This window comes from Mauremys mutica, chromosome 15 (genome assembly GCF_020497125.1).
Source record: "Mauremys mutica isolate MM-2020 ecotype Southern chromosome 15, ASM2049712v1, whole genome shotgun sequence".
In the NCBI taxonomy this organism is placed as follows: Eukaryota; Metazoa; Chordata; order Testudines; family Geoemydidae; genus Mauremys; species Mauremys mutica.
In genome coordinates this window covers 30,140,042-30,163,075 of record NC_059086.1, presented here as the reverse complement: position 1 = coordinate 30,163,075, position 23,034 = coordinate 30,140,042, and the positions used below count along the sequence as shown (strand labels likewise).

At 60.6% G+C, this 23,034-nt stretch overlaps 1 long non-coding RNA gene across 1 annotated transcript; it reads right to left on the bottom strand.

The window, feature by feature from the left end:
* Window positions 1-89: 89 nt before the first annotated feature.
* Window positions 90-8,732, bottom strand: LOC123350676. The gene is made up of 3 exons (XR_006573791.1): window positions 8,512-8,732; window positions 1,364-1,463; window positions 90-239 (listed from the first exon to the last, which is right to left on the bottom strand). It is a non-coding gene; the product is annotated as an uncharacterized LOC123350676 (long non-coding RNA).
* Window positions 8,733-23,034: the final 14,302 nt, after the last annotated feature.

The window sequence follows — 23,034 nt, the reverse complement described above, 5'->3', positions numbered from 1 at the left end:
GGCGGGGGCACTGGAGGCATGTTATGGGGGAGTGTTGAGTGGGGGTGGTGTATGGCTGGCATTCACTGATCACGCACACCCAGCCCAGGTAAAATGCTGCCAGTTTATTACCCTGCCCCCCCATTCTCCTGAATCCAGAGCAGCTGCCCCCTCCACGGCCGCTGGCGTGTCTTGGTGGCTCTTCGCCCTCACAGCCGGGCTCCCCTGGGTGACGCTGCACCCACTGGCCACACCAGCGCCTGCAAGAGAGGAGCAACCGCTGAGCCTGGTGGGAGGGGAAAGACCCTGGTCCCTTCATGTTCCCCATCTCTGCCTGCCACTTGGCTGGAGCGGCCCTCAGGGCAGGGCAGTGCCCTCCCCCGCACCAGGCCCCCTGCTCCCCACCACCCCCAGCCTGGTGCTCCGTTTCCCAACTCCCTTTAACCACAACGGGGCAAAACTGGACCCTGGGCTAGAAACTTGGGATAGAAAATGGGGGAACAAAATAATACAAAGTGTGAGACTTGGTCTAAAAAGAAAAATCCCTTTCTGCCCCCAAACAAGTCTGTGTGAACACACAGGAATCCAGCGCCGGCAGCTGGAGAGGGACGGAGGTTGCTCTGACTACACCTTACACGTGTGCATGAGGACTTCAACTTGTCTAGTCCTTCTCTGCACTTCCACACCATGTGGATGTGAACTAGGGGGTATAAATGTGATGTAGGGGTTTGTGTGTGTGTGTGTGTGTGTGTGTGTGTTTGAGAACCAGGGACAGTTGTAAGTGGGACCCAGGGGGTGTAAATTGAACCAGGGAGTATGGATGTGAATGACGGGGTGTGGCTGTGAATCACGGGTGTAAAGTCAAACTGGGGGTGTGGATGTGAGTGAGGGGGTGTGACTGTAGCTGCCTCTTAACGATTAAAAAAGTTAAATCAAAAGCAAATTGTCCCTTTAACACACAACGGTTCTCTTGCAAACTGGCACTCTCTCGGTGCAGCCAGCGGGACCAGCAGCCACGTGCCAAGCAGCTCCATTACCCGGGTACCTCCAATGCCATCACTGCGGAGACGGTCACCTGGCAACTACTGCTGGGGGCCTGAACCCACTGGGGTGCGGGAGCTGTCCTGCACCTCCGGGGGTGGGGGGTTGCTTTGGGGAGGCCAAGCCAAACTCAAGTACAGGCTGCTCCGGGGCAGAGAGGGGACCCAGCTGTGGACATGGGCCCTGGGCTGAGGCCGTGCCCCTGTGGGGCTGCCCAGAGAGGCAGCTGAGAAAAAGCAGGGGCTTACGGGTGTAGTGCAGGGTGGGGGACACAGCACTGCCCCCCTGCTATCCCAGCCCTGGGCTCCCCATGCCCCCATGAGGCTGGGGGAGGGGAACTCACCGTGGGGGAGGGCTGCTAGACCTTGATGCCCAGGGCACGGAGACACTCGTGGTACGATTCCATCAGCTCCTTGCACGACTCCTCCCCGTTCTCACGCACACTGCGAAGACATGGGGGGTGTCATTAAATGGGGAGGGGGACCTGCCTGGCTCTCACCCATGGGCCGATCTAGCCCAGTATCCTGCCCCCTCCCTGACCCCTGGATCAGACCCCCGGGCCCTTCTACCCTGGTATCCAGTCCCCTCCCTGGGTCAGACCCAAGGCCCATCTAGCCCAGTATCCTTTGTGTCCACCTCCCTAAAAGCTGAACCAAGAGGCTGGGAAACTGATAAGCCCCTCTTGTCTCAGCTCTCCCCTCCCTCCTACACCCGCCTCCCTCCAGTCAGACCCTTATCTGCAAGGGGTGCGTATGGGGAGGGCTGGCGGGTGGGTTAGATTAGTCAGACACACCCCACCCCCTGCAGCCTGTCCAGGGGTCCGGCATGGTGCCCATGTGGGGCTGGGGGAGCCGTGGTGCAGGGAGAGTGACAGGCTCGGGGTGCTGCGCACGGAGCAGGCCAGGGCCACGCGAGGACAGCAGGGTGCTGGCGCCGGCAGAGCTGGAGATGCCCCATTGCCAGGGCTGGTGGGAATGGGGAGCTTGGTGCTGCAAGGGGTGCCCCATGTAGGATCTTCTTGCTCCGTGCAGCGGGGTCCCTCCATGCGCCCCTGTTCCCTGGCTGTGAGATCCTGGCCCATGCTCAGGCTGCTGGGGGTTGGGGGAGAGGAGAGATCCTACTTCTGCCATAATACACCTAATAAATAATGTACAGTGCCTAGCGCAGTGGGGTCCTGGGCCATGACTGGAGCTCTTAGGCACTACCGTAATACCCCTAATAAATAATGTACAGCGCCCAGCACCAGGGGGGGCCATGACTGGGACTCTTAGGTGCTACCATAATACACCTAATATATTATAATAATCATAGTTTAGTGAGAGGCAGTATGGCCTAGTGGAGAGAGCACAGGACTGGGATTAACCTGCTGGGTGACAGTGGGTAAACCACCCCTGCCTCAGTTTCCCCATCTGTACAATGGGGAATAACTGACCTCCGTAAGGTGCTCTGAGATCTGCTGGTGGGCGGTGCTGCGCAAGCCCTAGGGCTGATAAGAGGGGACCCAGACCTGCAGGTTGGGTGAGCGGGGGCAGGCCGGGTTCCTTTTCATCCCAAAGCCAGGCTGCTTGGGAGGTGCGGCTGCCCCACCAGTCGGTTAGGGCTGCAGGTTGCAGATAAGGGGCAGCTGCAGAGCTGTGGGGAGGGGGAAGGGAGGTCACAGGGCAGGGGCGGGGTGCCGAGGAGCCACAATTGCAGGGGGCTGGAGCCTGGTGCTCTTTGGAGCTGATACAAACGCCCCCCCTCACCGTGCCTGCCCCCTCCCCCCAGCCATGAGCCAGGCTGTGCGGTTAAAGCCCTCAGCTGGGGCTCAGGACGCCAGGGATTGAGCCCCACTATACACATGTGTGGGGCCCGGGGATGGACCCGGGTGGGAATCAGGGAGTATCCAGTTGCCATCACCTCTGGGGCTGGGTGGGTGATGGGCCTGAATTGCCAGTGTCTCGGTTAGTGGTGGGGGAGGGCCAGAGAGGGGTTAATGGAGGGTGGAGGAGTGTTTCCACCCCAGCCACTGAGGGGTTAATGCCTGCCATGTGCCCGCACCCCCTTCCCGGCCTCCCCGTTACTCCCGCCTGGCTGCCCCGGCGGCTCCTTTCTCCGCAGCTAATGAGGCCGGGGCTGAATCAGCAGCACCGCGCCCTCCTGCCCCACGTCTGCCCGGCCCACACGCCCCAGCTCTGCTTGGCCCCACCAGCCCGTACCTGGGGGGCTGGCGAGGGCTCCAGTCACTCTGTAGGGGTAGTGGGGTGAAGGAGGTGTCGCTCTGAGACACTGGGGGGCAGACAGGGGTGGAAGGGGTGTCCCTAAGGGTCACTGTGGGGGTGGAAGAGGGGTCTCTCGGGGGCACGGTGGGGCAGGTGGGGGAGGAGGGGGTGTCCCTAGGGGTCACTCTGGGGCAGGTGGGGGTGGAAGAGGGGTCTTTTGGTGGCACCGTGGAGCTGGTGGGGGTGGAGGAGGTGTCCCTGAGGGTCACGGTGGGGCAGGTGGGGGTGGAAGAGGGGTCTCTCAGGGGCACTGTGGGGCAGGCAGGGGTGGAAGAGGGGTCTCTCGGGGTCACTGTGGGGCAGGTGGCGATGGAAGAGGGGTCTCTCAGGGGCACTGTGGGGCAGGCAGGAGTGTAAGAGGGGTCTCTCGGGGTCACTGTGGGGCAGGTGGGGGTGGAAGAGGGGTCTCTCGGGGTCACCATGGGGCAGGTAGGGGTGGAAGAGGGGTCTCTCGGGGTCACTGTGGAGCAGGCGGGGGTGGAGGAGGGGTCTCTCGGGGTCACTGTGGAGCAGGCGGGGGTGGAGGAGGTGTCCCTGGGGGTCACTGTGGGGCAGGTGGAGGTGTAAGGGGGGTCTCTCAGGGGCACTGTGGGGCAAGCTTCCATTCCCTCCCCCTCCTCTGGCATGCCCACTCCCTGCTGCCATGGGAACGGGGTGGCAGAGCTGAATGTAGGTCATTGGCAGCCGTGCTGGTAGCAGCTTAGCCAGCCCCACGTGTCCCGGCGGGTGCCAGCCGTAGGGGGCATCTGCCCCGTGGGGCCGTGTCTCAGCGTAGCCACTGCACCGGGGTCAAGGGGTTGCTGACACCAGGGATGGGGTGGGAGCAGTGTGTGTGTGTGTGAGCAGGAGTGGCCGTGGGTGGGGGCCTGGGAGCCAGGACTCCTGGGTTCAATCCCTGGCCCTGGGAGTGGGGTCTAGTGGTTAGAGGCAGGAGGGCTGGCAGCCAGGACTCCTGGGTTCTCTCCCCTGCTCTGGAGAGGAGGGGATCTAGCAGGTGGATAGGCAAGTGGAAGGCCGGACTCCTGGGTTCTATGGTGCCCCCGTCTCCCCTGTGTCCTTGGGCACATCCCAGGTGGAGCTGTGGGGATCAGGCCGGATGGGAGGAGGGCGCGATGGCCTCGCTAACCCCCTCGCACTAATTAACCAGCCTCCTCAGCGCCCGGCAGAGCAGGTGGTGCCAGGTGCTGGGTCACGGCACGCCCCTGTCAAGCTACATTAGCCAGGGCTGGGAGATGGAAGGTGCTGCCGGGGGAGGCATTGCCCAGTGGGCTCTGCGGCCTGCGTGCCAATGTGGGGTGGGGCGCAGTGGGGCGGAGTGTGGTGGAGTTGGCTGGGGGCACCCCATGGGGGAGAATGGGGTATGGCCTGGGCATAACCAGGGGGCACCCGGGGGTCACGCACAGCCTGTCAGCTGGATCAGCCCAGCCGCAGGAGACGTGAGCGGGAGATTTATAAATCATAGTAATAACTCCTGGCAGCACCGCCAGCAAAGCGCCTTACCCTGCGGGGGGCGCTCAGCCCCAATTACAACCCAAAGGGGGGGGCACGCACATGCCCAAGGTCACACGGGGGCAGAGGTAGGGAGAGAACCCAGGAGCCCTGGCTCCCAGCCTCCCCTGCTCTAACCACTAGCCCCCATTCCCCTCCCAGAGCCAGGGAGAGAACCCAGGAGTCCTGGCTCCCAGCCCCCCAGCTCTAACCACTAGACCCCATTCCCCTCCCAGAGCCAGGGAGAGAACCCAGGAGTCCTGGCTTCCAGCCCCCCCCCCGCTCTAACCACTAGCTCCCACTCCCCTCCCAGAGCTGGGGCCAGAACCCAGGAATCCTGGCTTGTCTCCCTGTGGGTCTCCACTGTTACTCTGGGGCCAGGAGAGGGGCACCTCATCTGCTGTGCCCCCCCTGTCCCACGAGGCCCTGGGCTCTGTTACCCCCTCATCCAGCACCCATAGGGTAGGTGTGTCCCTGCTCTAACCCCCCATGGCAGCTTTAGCTGTGGAGGTATTTGGGGGTGAGGATCTGGCAATGGGGTCTGCTCCCCTGCGGGGGGAGGGGGGAGCAGGGACGTGCTGGGGCCAGAGCTGGGCACGGCAGCCCAAGGCCAGCTGTGGGGATGGTGCCAACTCTTGGGGCGGAGGGTGAATGGGGACAGGGCATGGCTGGGGGGTGACAGCCACTGCACTGGGCTCGGGACCCCGAGGGACTGACTCCGGGGGATGGGAACGCCCTCGGTAACTGCCTGAGCCCCCTGCCCAACCCCCACAGATGCTCCGCCTCACCCCCACTGAGCCCTCTGCCCCACCCCCACTGAGCCCCCTGCCCTCTGCCTCACCCCTACTGAGACCCCTGCCCCCTGTCCAACCCCCACTGATCCCCCTGCCTCACCCCCACTGAGCCCCCTTCCCCCTGCCAACCCCCACTGAGCCCCCTGCCCAACCCCCACTGAGCCCCCAGCCCCTGCCCCACCCCCACAGAGCCTCCTGCCCCCTGCCAACCTCCATAGAGGCCCATGCCAACCCCCACAGATTCCCCTGCCCCACCCCCACTGAGCCCCCGCCCCCTGCCTCACCCCCACAGAGCCCCCTTCGCCCTGCCAACCCCCACAGAGGCCACTGCCAACCCCCACTGAGCCCCCTGCCCCCGCCTCACCTGGCACTGGGCTTGTGTCCCCGAGGGACTGACTCTGGGGGATGGGAATGCCCTCGGTAACTGCCTGAGCCCCCTGCACCCCTGTCTAACCCCACAGAGGCCCCTGCCCCACCCCCACTGAGACCCCTGCCCACCTGTCCAACCCCCACTGAGCCCTCCACCTCACCCCCACTGAGACCCCTGCCCCCTGTCCAACCCCACTGAGCCCTCTGCCGACCCCCACTGAGCCCCCAGCCCCTGCCCCACCCCCACAGAGCCTCCTGCCCCCTGCCAACCCCCATAGAGGCCCATGCCAACCCCCACTGATTCCCCTGCCCCACCCCCACTGAGCTCCCGCCCCCTGCCTCACCCCTACGGAGCCCTCCACCTCACCCCCTGCCCCCGCCTCACTCTGCACTGGGCTCGGGACCCCGAGGGACTGACTCTGGGGGATGGGAACGCCCTTGGTAACTGCCTGAGCCCCCTGCCCCCCTGCCCAACCCCCACAGAGGCCCCTGCCCCACCCCCACTGAGCCCCCTGCTCCCCTGCCTCACTCCTACTGAGCCCCCTGCCCTCCCTGCCTCACCCCTATTGAGCCCCCTGCCCCCTGCCTCATGCCCACTGAGACCCCTGCCCCCTGCCAACCCCCACAGAGGCCCCTGCCAACCCCCACTGAGCCCCCTGCCCCCTGCCTCACCCCTACTGAGCCCCCTGCCTCATGCCCACTGAGACCCCTGCCCCCTGCCAATCCCCACAGAGGCCCCTGCCCAACCTCCACTGATCCTCCTGCCCCACCCCACTGAGCCCCCTGCCCAATCCCCACTGAGCCCCCTGCCTCATCTCCACTGAGCTCCCTGCCCCTGGCTAAGCTTCCTCCCACACTGAGCCCCCTGTCCAATCCCTACTGAACCCCCAGCCCCACTGAGCCCCCTGCCTCCCACACTGAGCCCCCTGCCCCACCCCCACTGAGCCCCCGTCCAACCATCGCTGAGCCGTTCCCCACTGAGCCCCACCCCCATCTCTAGTTGACAGTGGGGTGGGGAACCAGTAGGGGGTGATGGGACTGACAGCACCTGGGGGGGGGGTGACCCACCCATCCCCATACACATCCCACCATCCATCCCCATAAACACCCCGCCATCCCCATACACACCCTGCCTCCATCCATCCCCATACACAACCCTCCGTCCAACCCAACCCCCCCCATTCTCATACACACCCCATCCCCATACACACCCCTGCATCCATCCCTGTACACACCCCTCCATTCCCATACATACTCCTCCATCCATCCCCATATGCACCCCTCCATCCCCATACATACCTTGCCATCTATCCCCATACACAACCCTCCATCCATCCCTATACACCCCCTTCCTCCACCCCCATACACACCCCTCCATCCCCATACACACCCTGCCATACCTCAGTCCCCATACACACCCACCCTCCATGCATCCCCATAAACACCCCATTCAGTCGTCCAACTCCAAATACACCACCGGGTCTATTACTGACTCCAGCTGCCTTCACTCCCCTCCCTGCGAGGCCCCCACATTCACACCTTGTAACAAGGCACCGCTCCCAATGCACACCCATGGCACCGGCTCCCCATTCACACCCCTCATTCACTGCTCTCTGTCAGCCTCCTTCACTAACCCCCCAACCAATCTATGTCACTACACGTCTCTCCCCGCCCCTCGTGCCCCGCATATCTGGGGCTGGATGGGTGGGGCGGGGTTTGGGCCTGGAACCGCTGGGTGGCTGGGGCTCATTCTCCCAAGTGGAAGGGCCTTTGCCCCACGGAAGCCCCTACGTTCCCCATGGAGTTGGTCGTGCTGGGAGGGGTGCTGGGCTGGCTGCTTCCTGAGGGTGACCTGAGGCCACAGAGCTTTCTCCAGGCCGGTTCCCCGAGGTCACGTCCTGCCGTTCCCTTCTGGTCCCTGCTCCACATGGCCAGCGCCGATGGCCCCTCTGCCTATCCCGGCCTGGGGAACTGCGGAGCCAAGACCCACCGGCTCCCACCCTTCTGCTTCACCTGGGCTGGGGGCACTGGGTATGGAGTGCATGGCACAGCTCCCTGCGCCCACCCCACTGAGACCCCCCTGTGTCCAATCCACTGAGACACTCTGCCCCACTGAGACCCCCACCGCACTGTGACCCCCACTAGGCTCCCCTGCCCCCACCCAACAGAGCTCCCAAGTAACCCCGATGAATCTCTCCACCCCGCTGAGCCCCTCAGCCCCACGAATGCCCCCAATCTCAACCCCACTGACCTCCACCTGCACCACTGAGTTCCCCACCCCACTGAGTCACCTGCCTCATGAAAACCTTGAACCCTCAACCCACTGAGCCCTCCCTGCCCCCCATCCCCTAACCCACTGAGCCCCTCTGCCCCACTGAGCTCCCTGACCCCACTCTACTGAGCTACCCTGCTGCCCCACTGACCGCAGACACACTGAGCCCTGCCTCCACTGCCTGGAGCCCCTGCCCCCCATTCCCTGTAGCAGCTACCTGTGAATCAGGTCGGCGGGATGCCAGACTCCCCCCAGCAGTGCTCCCCACCCCCCAACCCTGCATCGTGGCAGCTGCTCTGGGACTCACCATTTCTCCATGGCTGCTTTGAGCTCGGCGCAGGGAGGCTGCTCCTGGGGTTCATTGGGGGCCCCCTCTTCGGGGGCCCCTCCTGGGCTGGGGCCGTCGGACATGCTGAGCCGTGTGTCTGTCCGTCCGTCTGGGCGCGGGGCGGGAGCGGTACCCGGGCAGCGGCAGGGGGTGGAGGATCGCGCTTGGGTATTCGAGATATGTCATAACTGCTCCGGGGTTAATGCACAGCAGCTTAGCCTGGGCCAGACGCCTCCCCCCAGCCCTGCCCTCCCCTCTCACTGCCGGCTGAACCTAGCCGGGGACTGGGCTGGAGGTTTCATCATGCGACTTGATCTTTAATTAAAGATTAATCTTTAATTCCTGGAGACTCCAGGACAATCCTAGAGGGTGGCAACCCTAACGGGTCTCTGGGGACCTGCCCCCCAGATGCTCCTTCCCCCTCCATGGCCACCCCCTCACACACCTCCCCGCCCCAGAAACACAGAGCCCTGCGGGCCACGGATCCCAGCCATGGACTCGCTGGGTTGAAGTGGGGCAGCCTCTGCATTGTGGGAACAGGGACTGACGGTGTCGGGGTCAGGGGTGATGGACAGGGCACCCGCCTCATCAGAGGGTGTGCATATTTACTGGTGTGTGTGTGATTTTGTTAGTGTGTGCGCAGGGGTGTTGCAGTGTTGGGGGGGGTTGTGTGAGCATGTGGACAGGGGGTATTGGGGTGTGTGTGGGGTGTTGGGGTGTGCGTGTGCAGGGTATGTTGCAGGGCGTGTGTGTGTGTGTGTGTGTAGGGATTGTAGGGGTTTGTGAGTGTGTTTGCAGGGATTGTGTGCATAGACAGTGTTGCAGTGTGTGTGTGCAGGGAGTGTTGAGTGTGTATGTGCTTAGAGGGTGTTGCGGGGTGTGTGTGCAGGGGATGTTGGGGGGTGTGTGTGTGTGTGCAGCAGATTGTTTGCAAGGGTTTTAGCAAGGTGTGATGGGGCCCGGATGGCTCTCAGTGAGCTCTGAGGGATTCAGCCCAGGTCACTGGGGCTGGGTGGGTCACAGACAGGGCCGTGTGGAGCTCTGGGGCTGCACGCTCCAGTGGGCTGGGATTTGCTGGCTCATGGACCCCTCACACCGGGTCTCCCTCCCGCACTCCCCAGGGTGCTGCTCCACCAGGTACAGCAGGGTGCCCACCACCAGCCCCCAAACCAGCCCCCTCCCACACCCTACCAGCTCCAGCTGTGCCCAACCAGCGATGTGCTGCCCAGTGCCACCCCCTCTGCTCTGCTCCCCCCTGCCCTGCATCCCAGGTGGGGCCTTGGCACAGGCACGCCGCACCCCAGAGCCAGGCGCAGCAGGGGAGCGATCCTGGCACAGACAGGAAAGGCCTTGGCGCCCCCAGGCCAGAATGAATAGCTGAGTCATTTGGGGATTATGCAACACTGCCATCCACACAGCCACAGCTAATGTGGGGTGCAGTGCCCCCAGTGGCCATGCTGGGTACATGCAGTGTGAATGCTGCGTGTGCTAATGGGGACCTGCAGTGCCCCCCAGTGGCCATGCTGCTACATGCAGTGTAAATGCTGCATGTGCTAATGGGGAGCTGCAGTGCCCCCAGTAGCCATGCTGGTACATGCAGTGTAAATGCTGCGTGTGCTAATGGGTGAGGGGGCAGCAGTGCCCCCAGTGGTCATGATGGGTACATGGCATGTGAGACACACTTTGCTTGTTCCCTAGTTCTGACTCAGGCCAAAGCCTGTTCTAGCTGGATTCCCCTGGAAGTGGTCCCAGGGCTGAGGCTATGGATGGGGGGGGGAGGGAGAGGGGCTGTGCCCCCAAGCATGGTGTGAGACTCAGGAGCGAGGCCTTCTGGCCCCACAGTTCTTGATCCACCGTCACCACCGCAAGGGGCCGTTTATTTCCCAAGCTGCATTTGCAATGGGGGGGAAGGTCCATCCGGCAGGGATGCCCAGTGTCTGGAATGGTGCCCGCCCTGTCCCATTGGCCTCAGTGGGGGCCTGGCTCCCACACGCAGCCTCCCCGGGGCGTGGGCACTGGTTGGGCGCAGATGGGACATGCAGCCCAGTGGCTCCCCTGGTGGTTAAAGGCTCCGTGCCTCCCTCTCCTTGGCCACACGTCCAGCTGGTCCCCACGAGGCTGTCGCTGGCAGGGACGGCTCTGGGAGCCCCAGAGGGCGGGGACTGGCGGGGAACCCAGCCAGCGTCCTGCCCTCAGTGCGGGGTCCACGGGTAGGAGTAGGCTGGGGCTGTCCAGCCAGACTCCTGAGTCCTGGGCCTGTGCTCCCTGTGTCCAGCCCAGGCCTTGGGCATAGCCGGAGCGAGAGCAACAGGGAGCCCCAGTGATGGGGAATTGCCTCATCCCTCTGGGGAGCTGCCCCAGCCCCGATTCCCCCCGCTGGCCCCTGGGCACCTGGCTCCCCAAGGACTCAAGCACCCTGGAGCCCTGGCCAGCGGCTGTGGCCCTGCTCTGGCCGGCTGGGGGAAGGAGCCCTCAGGGGTCAAGGGAGGGTGTCTGGGTGCCTGGCACCTCCCAGACTTCCCTGGGTCGAGTTGTGGGGCTGCAGGGCAGACTGAGCAACACCTGCACAGCCTGGTCTCCCCTGTGCCCCCTCCTCTCCCCTGCGCCCCGTTCTGCCCCCTGCCTTGCCCAATGCCCCCTGCTTTCCCCTTTGCCCCCTGCTCTTCCCACTGCCCCTGGCCTCCCCGGTGACCCCTGCTCTCCCCCACCCACCAGAGACACCCTCGCTGCATCCCTCCTGGAGAAACCCTCGCTGTGCTGCTCCACCTCCCTCCTGCCCGCTGGAGACCCCGGCTCCGCCCTGCTTGGCGCCTCGTTCTAACCTGGATGCCAGCCGGATTCTCCCGTGGGGTCCCAGGGCTGGGGCCAGAGGAAGGGTGAGGGACTCAGGAGGAATGGAGGCCTCCACCTGCTCTACGCTCCCTGCTGAAGATGAAGCTGCCGGAGGCTGCTCCCGTGGGGGCTGGTGGCTGCTGACCTCACGGCTCTTGCACCATCATCTAGGCCGCAAGGAGCCGCTTATTTCTCAAGCCACGATTGTGCCAGCCAGATGCGGTGTGTGTGGGGGGGAGTGTCACACTCAGCCAGGCTGGGCTATAAACCCCCTCCCCAGGGCGAGCGCCTGCAGGGCCCAGGCACCAGCACAGCTGCCAAGGGGCAGGACCTGCTCTGCCCCATAGTCCCCAGGGGCACCACTTGGGCGCAGAAGGGGTGCGCAGACCATGATGGCTGTGTGATCCCCAAACCCTCCCCCCTCCCCGGGCTGTGCCTTCAGCCCCTCACTATGGGGCCGTTGCTCGCTGGGCAGCCCCCGAAGAACAGGGCTCACTGGCGTTTCTGGGATTCTGCAGCTGTCACCGCAGGCACATAAGGAATTTTCCCCACGTCCTGCGGATACCCCCTGAGAATAAGACGCAGGGGAGCCCACCCTGGGTGCAGCTTTCAGGAAGTCGTGGGCCACCGAGAGCGAAGAAACTTTCTGGAAAATCAGTCGACGACTCGCTCACTCGGCCCCACGAGAGCCGGCGCCTGAAAGATCTGTGCATGGTTCTGGGCATCAAAAAGCCGCCCGCCTGCCCTCGTCGCCTGCTGCCAGAACCAGTCACCCGCGCGCTGCTCGGCACGCTGGGTACCCCGGAGCCTCTGCGGAGGAAATGCTGGAGCCAGCCGGTGGCCAGCTGGCCGAGTCTATAACAGCATTTGGCCTGATGCCTCAGGCACACGCCACGGAGGCTGAAGTTTGGGCGAGACCCTGGATCTCTGCTGCAGGTGTCGTCAGCTGGGGCGCTCCCGGAATCGTATGTGGAGCATGTGACTCGCCTGAGGGATCGATCGAAGGAGGCAGATGGGATGAAACGAGCCCCGAGTCGCCTGAAGCAGCAGGCCAAAGCCCGACGTGACGGGCAGGCGAGGCTCGGCCACTGAGTGTGGGTTGGGTTTGTGGCTGGCAGGGAAAAGGTGACATTGCTGATGACTGGCGGTCGCAGCCGTATGTCCCCGGGGACCCACCCGTGTAGCAGATGTGCCCCGAGGGCTGTCACAGCCCCACCAGAGCTTCCCACTGGAATCATCTGTGACCCACGGGACAAGGATTGTTTCTCGACGAGGATCTTTCTCCAAATCCTGAGCTCCCCTGTCCTGTGTGTCAGATGCTCTCCCGTCACCCCCTGCTCCCCCTGACCCACCAGAGACACCCTCTCCACATCTGCCCCGGAGACACCCTCTCCTGCCCTCCTGCCCTGCTGAGAACCCCATTTTGCCCTGCTCCTCGTTCTAACCCGGATCCTGGCCAGTTTCCCCCAGGGGTCACAGGGCTGAGAGATGCCTTCACTCCCAGAGGAAGGGTGAAGGGATTGGGAGGGAGGTCTCCGCCTGCACCCCATTCCCTGCCCGGGACAAGGCCATCAGGGCTGCAAGGCCTGTTTATTTCTCAAGCTGTGGTTGTGGTTGCGGTAGCGGGGAAAGTTGGGCCGGAGCCGTTGGCAGCTCGGTGTGGGTGGGTGGAGCAGGGTGGGAGTGTCCCGCTCAGCCAGGCTGGGCTAGGACCCCCCTTCCCAGGGCTTGGCCTGGATCCACACTGGATGCAGCATTCACACTGGATAAACACCAGCTGGTTTGGCAAAGGCTGGTTGGGCACCTGGCTGCTGAGGGAGGACATCTGTGCTTGACAGAGCGGGGGGGATGGTGCTGGAGGTTCCCGTCTGGAGCAGGGGAGCCACGGGGGTCACCCTTGCGTGAGGATTCCCAGCTGGAGCAGGTCCACTGACATCAGGGCCGATTGGCACCCGCTGGGACCTGCCCGATGTCCTATTTCATTGCACAGTGCTGTTGGCACAGACAGTGGCAACCTGATCTCGCTGAGCAACAGATGGGCCCATTCGGCCTCCTGCCCCATCCCCAGCCCTCTGTGACCGACTGGACAGGTTGGGAGAGAGCTGGACACACAGACAGAAATGTGAGGCCCCAGGGTGCGCCGAAGCTTTGTGGCCCTTACTCACATGGTGGAAAAATCAGCAACTTCACCCCATCACTCCCAGGATAAGACAAACCAGGCCTACCCGGCTGGGGCCAACGAGTCTGCCCTGCCCTCATCACCTCCCATCCCTCGTCTGCTTGGTCCTCGCCATGCCCCCACGCCCCATCCCTCGATCCCACATCTACCCTGGCCCTCGCCACCTGCCATCCCTGTCCGTTGTCTGAGACAATCACGCCCAGACAAGTCAAATCCCCTGTGTGTGATGCATGCAGTGAAGCTGTCGGAGTCTGCAGAGAGCCTGAACCAGTTGCTGGGAAAGAGGTGAGCTGCCCCCTATGTTTAAGTGGGGCATTGTCTGCCGGCCTCACCCCAGCAGTTACAGCCTGGCAGCTGTGGATAATGCTAAGGCACCCCCCCCATCATTCTGGGGGGGGGGTCCCCGCTGCTGCCTTCTCCACCCCTCCTGGCTCAGCCCCATGGAGTTTCCTCTAAAGGCAATATTGAATAAGGCAGATGAGTGGCGCCTGGTGCCGCCTCCCCTGGGCTGGGCACAGGGACAGCAGGAGTGGGCACTGCCCCTCTCTAGAATGGGAGCGGGGAAGGGAGGGAGAATGGGGCTATAAAGAGAGGGGCTGGGAGCTGAGAGCCCATCACTGGCGATCTGGTGTGAGCCTCTGTCAGTGAGTGACGGCACCTCCTGCTCCTGCCCCATGGAAACCCTGGTGAGTACCCGCTGCCCCTAACCTCCTGCCCCATGGAAACCCTGGTGAGTCCCTCCCACCTTCTCCTGCCCCATGGAAACCCTGGTGAATCCTCCCCACCTCCTCCTGCCCCATGGAAACCCTAGTGAATCCCTCCCCCCACCATCTCCTGCCCCATGGAAACCCTGGTGTCTCCTTCCTGCCCAGGGGCACCCCCCTGCCCCCTCTCCTGTTGGTAACACATCAGGGGCTAGCGGATGTGGGTTGGTGGCTCTGTGTTGTGCCCAGGTTTGGGGGCACTGACACTGTGGGGTCCTGTGCAGGTGCCGGGACGGATGCCCAGGGCTGGACTCCTGCTGCTGCCCCGTCTCTGTGCTGCGCTGCGCGTGGCTGGCTCCAGCCGTGTGGCACGGCTGTAGCACCACCAGCCCCGGTGCTCCAGGCAGCGCTGTAAGGGGGCAGGGAACGGGGGGAGGGGTGTTGGATAGAGGGCAGGGGAGTTTGAGGGGGTGGTGGTCAGGGAGTGGGGGTGTGGATAGGGCTTGGAGCGGTCAGAGGATGAGGAACAGGGTGGCTGGATGGGGCAGGGGTCCCGGTGGGGCCCTCAGGAAGGAGTGGGGGGTTGGATGCGGTGGTGGGAGGCAGTCAGAGGCAGGGGTTCCGGGGCCAGTCAGGGAGAGGGGGTGGTTGGGTGGGGCAGGGGTCCTGGGGGGCAGTCAGGAAGGAGAAGGGGAGTTGGGTGGGGGTTCCGGGGGCGGTCAGGGGACTGGGAGTGGGGTGGTGGTGGATGGGACAGGGGTTGCAGGGGGGCAGTCATGGAACAGGGGGGTTAGATGGGGCAGAAATCCCAGGGGGGCATCAGGGGGCAAGAAACAGGGGAGGGGGCGGGGGCCGGGCCACGGCTAGCTGTTTGGGGAGGCACAGCCTCCCCTAACTGGCCCTCTATACCATTTCCGAAACCTAATGCAGCCCTCAAGCCAAAAAGTTTGCCTGCCCCTGCTGTAATGGGTTAAAAAGTCTCCCAGGTAAAGAAAAAAAAAAAGTAGGCACCTGACCAAAAGAGCCAATGGGAAGGCTAGAACATTTTAAAATGGGGGAAAAAAACTTTCCCTCGGTCTGTTCTGTGGGCTGCAGGGACAGAGCAGCAATGCTGTAAGCAGTGATGCTGTTTAAGGCTTGAACCAGGTATGAAAATTCATCAGATCAGACCCAGAATTACTTATTCTGCACAATATGTAAGTAAATTAGGGATGTTTAGCTAGACGCAATCAGGTTTATTTTTTTGTGGATCTCCTCTGTGCTAACCCCAGATACTTTTGTTTGCTTGTAACCTTCAAGCTGAACCCCCAGGAATGCTGTTCAGGTGCTTAATTTTTGTAATTGTTTCTTTTAGGGTTTAGCAAAAAACCTAAGTTCCAGATGTATTTTTTTCTCTTTTTGTTTTTAATAAAATTTACCTTTTTTAAGATGAGGATTGTAGTTTTGGTGTCCTAAGAGGTGTGTGAATGTTGTTTTATTAGCTGGTAGCCACAGCTAATTTCCTTTATTTTCTTTCTCCGCTGTTCCCCAGGGTGGGTGGGTGTGAGAAAGAAAGGGCTTGAGGGTACCCCACAGGGAGGAATTCCCAAGTGCTCCTTCCTGGGTTCAAAGGTTTTTTTTAATTTGCATTTTGGTGGTGGCAGCGTTTACCAAGCCAAGGTCAGAGAGAAGCTGTAACCCTGGGAGTTTAATAGAAGCCTGGAGTGGCCAGTATTAATTTTTAAAATCCTTGCGGGACCCCATCTTCTGCACTCGGAGTGATGGAGTGAACAAAGGGGTTCAGCCTTGACACCATCTGTCTGTCAACCCATCCATCCATGAACCCATCCATCCATGAACCCATCCATCCGTCAACCCGTCTGTCCATTGTCCTTCAACCCGTCCATCCATGAACCCATCTGTCTGTCAACCCATCCATCCACCCACCAATCCTTTCATCCGTCAGCCCATCCATCTGTCAGCCCATCTGTCCATACCTCTCCTTCAATTTTACAATCTCATTTCAAGGTGCCCAGCCCCATGGCATCTGGGCACTGGGTTTGCCCTGTGATCTCCCCTCCATCTCTCTCTGTATCTCATTTCCAGGGTGCTCATGGACCTGGTATCTGGGCTCTGAGTTTCTCCTGCAACTTGCCCGCCCCCCCCCGCACCCGCTTCCAGTCCAGCCAGGGAGTAGGGGGTGGGATTCTGGTCCGGAGCATGATGTGCAGGATGGGGGCAGAGGTTGGAGGGTTGTACCAGGGCAGATGCCAGAACCTATGTTGGGGGTCGGGTTTGGCTAACTCTGTGCCTGACAAACCCAGTTTTGGTCATTCTCTGCCTCGTGATCGACACCAATAAAGCTTCAGAGCAGCCCTTGGCCTCACGTCTCTGTGTTTGTCTCCTTCCTCGCCAGAGGTGCCAGCTCCTCTGGGATAACCTCTCTGTGGGCAGTGTCACCCACCCCAAACTGCAGCCCCTCATGCTCCATAGGCCTTGATAGAGTGTCACTTTTCCAGTGACACCTCACATGACATAATCTGTACAAGATTTACTGCAATTGTATAGCAGTGGTAATATCAATGAATAAATGGTCATATTCAATCCTACAGCATCCCAGGTGCCTTTTGCACTGCTGTGCTGTGGTAGCTACCACCCCTGGTCTGCTCAGATCAGCCTCCAGCAGGTAAGTCACTCCCAGGCCATGGCTACACTTGCAAATTTGCAGCGCTGCAGCAGGGTGTGAAAACACACCCTCTCCAGCGCTGCAAATTGCGGCGCTGCAAAGCGCCAGTGTGGTCAAAGCCCCAGCGCTGGGAGCGCGGCTCCCAGCGCTGTACGTTATTCCCCACAAGGAGGTGGAGTACGGACAGCGCTGGGAGAGCTCTCTCCCAGCGCTGGCGCTTTGACTACACTTAGCGCTTCAAAGCGCTGCCGCGGCAGCGCTGCCACGGTAGCACTTTGAAGTGCAAGTGTAGCCATAGCCTGGTTATATTGTGTGAGTGCTGCCAGCCACTCCTGGATTACACAGCAGAGTGACACCAGCACACTCCCAGTCCCAGACTTTCCCCAGAAATGTGAGTCTTGTACAGCCCGGCTCGCTCCTGGACAACACAAGCTCGTATAAAGTCTGTCATTTTATTAATAGAAAATGAAGTGCACCAATCCTGTTCTCTCAAATGGAGTTTCCCAAACACTTCAATCCAAACACACTGGTGTAGATAAAACAATGATACAAATGTATTAACTACAACGAGATCGATGTTAAGCGAGTACAAGTTCTGAGGCATAAAAATCAGACTCGGTTACAACAGGGGTCGGCAACCTTTCAGAAGTGGGGTGCCGAGTTTTCAGTTATTCACTCTAATTTAAGGTTTCCTGTGCCAGTAATACATTTTAATGTTTTAGAAGGTCTCTTTCTATAAGTCTATAATATATAACTAAACTATTGTTATATGTAAAGTAAAATAAAGATTTTAAAATGTTTAAGAAACTTCCTTTAAAATTAAATTAAAATGCAGAGCCCCCTGGACGGGTGGCCAGGACCCGGGCAGTGTGAGTGCCGCTGAAAATTAGCTCATGTGCCGCCTTCGGCACACGTGCCATAGGTTGCCTACCCCTGGGTTACAAGAAAAATAAAAGTAAAACATGACTAAGGCCCAACTTAACAAACTAGAGTGAATCCACAGCCAGGTCTCTCACCATATGTCCCAGCAGGTCCTATGGGCTGAACTTTGTTCAGTCAGGATCCCTCCCCCAGTCCAGTGCTGCTCCCATGGGCGAGCGAAAGGGAGGAATGATTTGAGGCTTCGGCCCTTCCTTATTACAGCTCTTTCCCTTCTTCGAGAAGCTCCAGCTGATGTCCAGGAGACACCACGTCTGAGTGGACGGGAATCCCAACCTGCTTCTTTTTAAGATGGAAATTTTTTGCCCCTGTCCCTTTTCCTGCCCATGAAGAGCCATTTAGCAGGTGATGGCCCAGTGGCCTTGTTTACACCTGGCTGAGGCATCAACTTGTCCCTCGTCCCCGAGGAACTGGTCTGGCCGCTCCCCAGATTGGGAATATGTCTCAGTCACACCATCCCGGGGAATCTGATAATTCCACGTACAATGTGGCCACACACATTTTATCAGGACAGTATTGACCAGCGGGTTATGAGTTCTCACACGATACCTCCCAAGGCATCTTTGTACAGAGTATTGTAATAGTGTGCAATGGGTGAATACAGGGGTACAGAGCACCACACCGGTGTCTCGCGACCTTCCCTTGCAGGGCAGAGTGTGCACCGCCCATGCCCCTTGTCTCCCCCACCCTCCTGCTCTCCCCTCTGCCCCCTGCTCTCTCCCACCCGCCACAGATCCCTCTCTGCATCCCCCCGAAGACGCCCTCGCCGTGCTGCTCTACCCCCTCCTGCCCCGCTGGGGACCCCCACCCTGCTCCCTCCTTCTAACCCGGATCCCAGCCGGATTCCCAGGGGGTCACAGGGCTGGGGCCAGGGGGAGGGAGGTCCCTTTGCCTCCACAGAAAGGATGAGGGGCTTGGAAGGGAGGCCCTCGCCCGCTCCCCACTCCCTGCCACAGACAAGGTTGCCAGAGGCTGGTCCCTCGTGGGCTGGAGGCTGCCAGCCCCATGGATCTTGTGCCACCATCACGGCTGAATGGGGCTGTTTATTTCTCAAGCCGCAGTTGTGCCAGTGGAGGAAGCTCAGCTGGGGCCGTTGGCAGCTCAGTGTGAGGGGGGAGCATCCGGATCAGCTGGGCTGGGCTATAAATCCCGTCCCTGGGTGAGCACCCATAGGGCCCAGGCACCAGCACAGCCACCAAGGGGCATGAACTGTCCTGCCCCATAGTCCCAGGGGGCACCACTGGGGCGCAGAAGGGACACGCAGACTGGCAGTCTCCCCATGTCTGTCAGACATTCAGTGGGTCCCTCCCAAGCACCGATGGATGTGTGACCGCCAAAAGCCCAGCTCCCCAGCCATACATTCAGCCCCGTTGCTATGGGGATGTCACTCGCTGGGCAGCGCCTGGAGCCCCAGTGTCAGACTACCCCGCTGTATTCACACCCTACACACTATTGTAACAATCTTCGTACTAAGTCTGGCTTGTAAGGACTCCCTTGAACAGCCATAAGTTTTGGTCATTATTGTCCTGGTAAAATATGTGTGGCAACACGGTATGTGCAGTTAGATCTGTATGGTGTTATTAACACACGTGCCAAACCCCAGAGTCCCAGACAGACAGTCGCCAAACAAATCTGTCCTAAGCAAAGGAATGTGTGTGCTGCATAATTTGCACTTAAGCAGTAAACAGAGTCATCAAGCAGGAAGGGAAGACAAAGGCAGGTCAAACAGGTGGAAACAAAACCAGCAGGGAATATCCTTCCACACAGATTTTTTGTCTCTTAGTGCCCAGCTTGGAATGTTTTTCATGAGGGGGACAGAAACTATAAAAAGGAGGGAAAAATATCCCAAGGACCCCGCTTTCTCTCCCTGCCCATCTCATTCACGGCACCGGAAGTGACAAAGGAAGCGTTTGTTGGACTCTGGGAGAGGGGTCCGGACCGGGGTTTGGGTCAGTAACACTGCCAAACGCATGCAGGGAGAAACTTTGCTTGAACCGGATATAGTTTATGTTAGGGATTAGTAAACGTCTTATCTATAGTTTTCTTATATCCAAGTCTGACTTGTACTCACTTACCATCTCTCTTTGTAGTTAATAAACTTTATTGTTTTAGCTGATCCAGTGTGTTTAAACTGAAGTGTTCAGGAAACTCCATTTGGGGTGACGAGTTGGGTGCATATTATTCTCTGGAAGGAACGATGGACTGAAGTAACTTGCGCTGTCCAGGAGAGGGCTGGGCGGCACAGGACGTAGCTTTCTGGGGGAAATATGAGACTGGGGGTGTGGCAGGGCCACCCTGCAGTATAACCCAGGCTGGTGAGAGCCAGGGTGTTGCTGGCAGGCGGCAGTTACACACAGACACTCAGGGGGAGCTTGTGTGCCGGAGGCTGTTTGTGAGTGGCCTGCGTGGGGGCTATTTCAGCAAGGCATTGTAAGGCACCCGAGGGTGCAGGGCAGGGGTGACACAGCTGCTGATTAGTCTGGATTGTACTTTGGTATGTCACAGCCCCTGAAGGACAGGGCAGTGCCTGGGAGCCCAGCCCCAGCTCTGATCCAGGCTGGCCCTTCCTGTGCTCTTACCCTTCCCAGCACCTACAATCTGCCCCACATTAACCCTGCATTAGAACAATATTGTGCCCGCTTGGGGCCCGATCCCTGTGTGCTGAGCCCCCATGGCCAGCCAGGTGCTGGAGAGAAGCCACTTGGTCATAGTGCAAGCTCTGCCAGCACAGACCCCTGTGGCCAGGCATGGCTCAGTGGATGAGCCCTGCCTCAGTTTCCCCTCACCTGGAAAGCAGACCTGCAGGTACCAAACAGCAACCCCTTGGAGGGGACCAACGCAAACTAAACCTTTGTCCCAGTGTCCCCCAGGAGGCTGGGGGGTGGGGGTGAGACACTGACGGTCTGGGGCGCTCACTTACCTGTCCCTGTCCCAGACCCACCCCAGCCCCTTCAGTCCTGGATCCTGGTGACTGATAAATGACGGCTGGCTTGGGAGGCCTGGGCTCAGGGGGAGCCCCAGACAAAAAGTGGGGGCCCAGGCCTGGGCCGATGGAGGGGGCACTGCCAGGGAGACTGGGAGGCCTCGCACACCCTGTGAAGCTGAGACACACAGACAGAGAGGAGGGAGCCAGAACACAGACGGAGACACGAGGGCCCAGGATGCTCTGACACTTGATTGTTGTTAATCACAATGGGAGGAGGGGGAGGAGTGGTGGACTTAGTAAAGCCACAAGTTGTAAGAAGAAAAGTGCCACCACCTCCATCCCTGGATCACCCCAAACACCCCGATGGTGCCCCCACCCCCATCCCCCATTGCCTCAACAGTGCCCCCTGCCCTGCTATCTCCCATCCTCCCGACAGTTCCCCCTACCCTGCCATCCACCCGACATTGCACCCCATCATCCCCTCAGTGGTGTCCCCTGCCCCACCATCCCCCCGATGGTGCCTTCCACCCCCATCCCCTCAATAGTGCCCCCTGCCACCCCCCATCCCTTCAGCGGTGCCCCCCACCCCGCTATCCCCCATCCCCGTGATGGTGCACCCACCCCACCATCCTCTATCCCCTCAATTGTGCCCTCGCCCTGCCATCCCCCTGACGGTGCCCCCTGCCATCCCCACCCAACTGTATCCCATCTTCCACCAATCCCCACCCCCCTGCACTGCCTGCCCCAGCACCCCCACTCCTCTAGGACATGATGGAGGCTGCTGGCAGGGAAGTCGCATGGTTGGTGCAGTCGCTGGCCCACGGCGCACATCCCGGCCAGGCAGGTCTTGGGGCTGGGGTTGTTCCCGCCGAAGTCCCGGCAGCCGTTGTTGTCGCAGCGCAGCAGGGGCACGTCATGCAGCCGGTTCCAGGCCTGCAGCCTCCTCTGGGGCGTCACGGCCTCCTGGTAGATCTGCTGGAAGACAAAGGCCTTGGAGTTGTTGTTGATGAGGCCACAGGTGTTGCTCACGATCTGTAGGATGTTGTAGGGCCTGTTCTCGATGCAGGGCGGGTCGAGGGGGAAGATCAGGCATCTGCTATTCTTGTAGGTCTGGGCCAGGAGCTTCTGCACGGGGCTCTTCCGGCCGCCCTGGAGCAGGTGCCACTCAGCGTCCTGCCCCACCCCGCTGAGCAGGCGGCTGACCCCGGCAGCCATGATGTTCCCCTGGCCTGGATTGTACAGGCTGTTGGGATTATTAATGGCCTCCGGCTCCAGCATGTTCTGCAGCTGCTCCTTGGGCCGCTGCCGATTCAGCTTTGCCGGCAGAGAGTTGAGAATTGAGCCCTCACCTCATACCTAAGGGAAGGCAAAGCAAAGGGCAGTGAGGGCACATGAGGCTCCGGATGGCTCTGCCCCCGGCCCTGAGCGGCAAATGGCTGCAGTGCAGGACACTTGGGCTGGGTCGCACATGGTGGCATCACTGGCTGGTTCTAGGCTCTCAGGGCTCCAGCCTGGGCCAGGACATGTTTGTGCCCTGGGAGAATGAAATACACTTGGAGAGCGGTTTTAAGAAGATCAGAAACTGCCACAGACGCCCCCCAGGGGACGGGGTCATCAGCCCGGTGTGAGCTTTGGTCCCTCAGCTCCACAGGGCTGAGTGTTACCACTTGAGCTCCAGGAGCAAGTCAGAGCTTTTACACGGAGCCACTCCAAGGCAGGGATGTGACACACAGTTGGCCGCTGGGATACACAGCGATTTGCTGGAGAGCTGAAGAATCCTGCAGATTGAGGCTCCTCGGTTCTCCCTCTGGCTCTGGGAGGGGACTGTGACTGTGGTTAAAGAGAGGCTAACAACAGCACAGATATATGGCACATTCCCTGTGAAAGGCTGTGTCTCAGGCTGGGGTCTGCCATGCTGGGTTCTCCTCCCACTTTTGCCTGAAGTGGCCTTTTGCAGCTGATTTGGAGCGGGTTGGGGGCTCATAGCTGCCTGCCAGCCAAGACTGAGAAACAGGGCCCTGCTAGTTACCAAGGTCTATGATGTGCACTAGACAGCAGACATGGGAGCAGAGCTCCTGGCTCCCAGCCCAGTGCACCTTCGCCTTTACTACGATCTACTGGGAGGGAATCTTGCTCTGGGCTGACACAACATGGGCTTGGGGGAGCACAGGTGTCACCTGTGGGGGCAGAGTTAACCCTGCAGACCCTTCATCCTCTAAGTATCAGGGGGTAGCCGTGTTAGTCTGTATCCACAAAA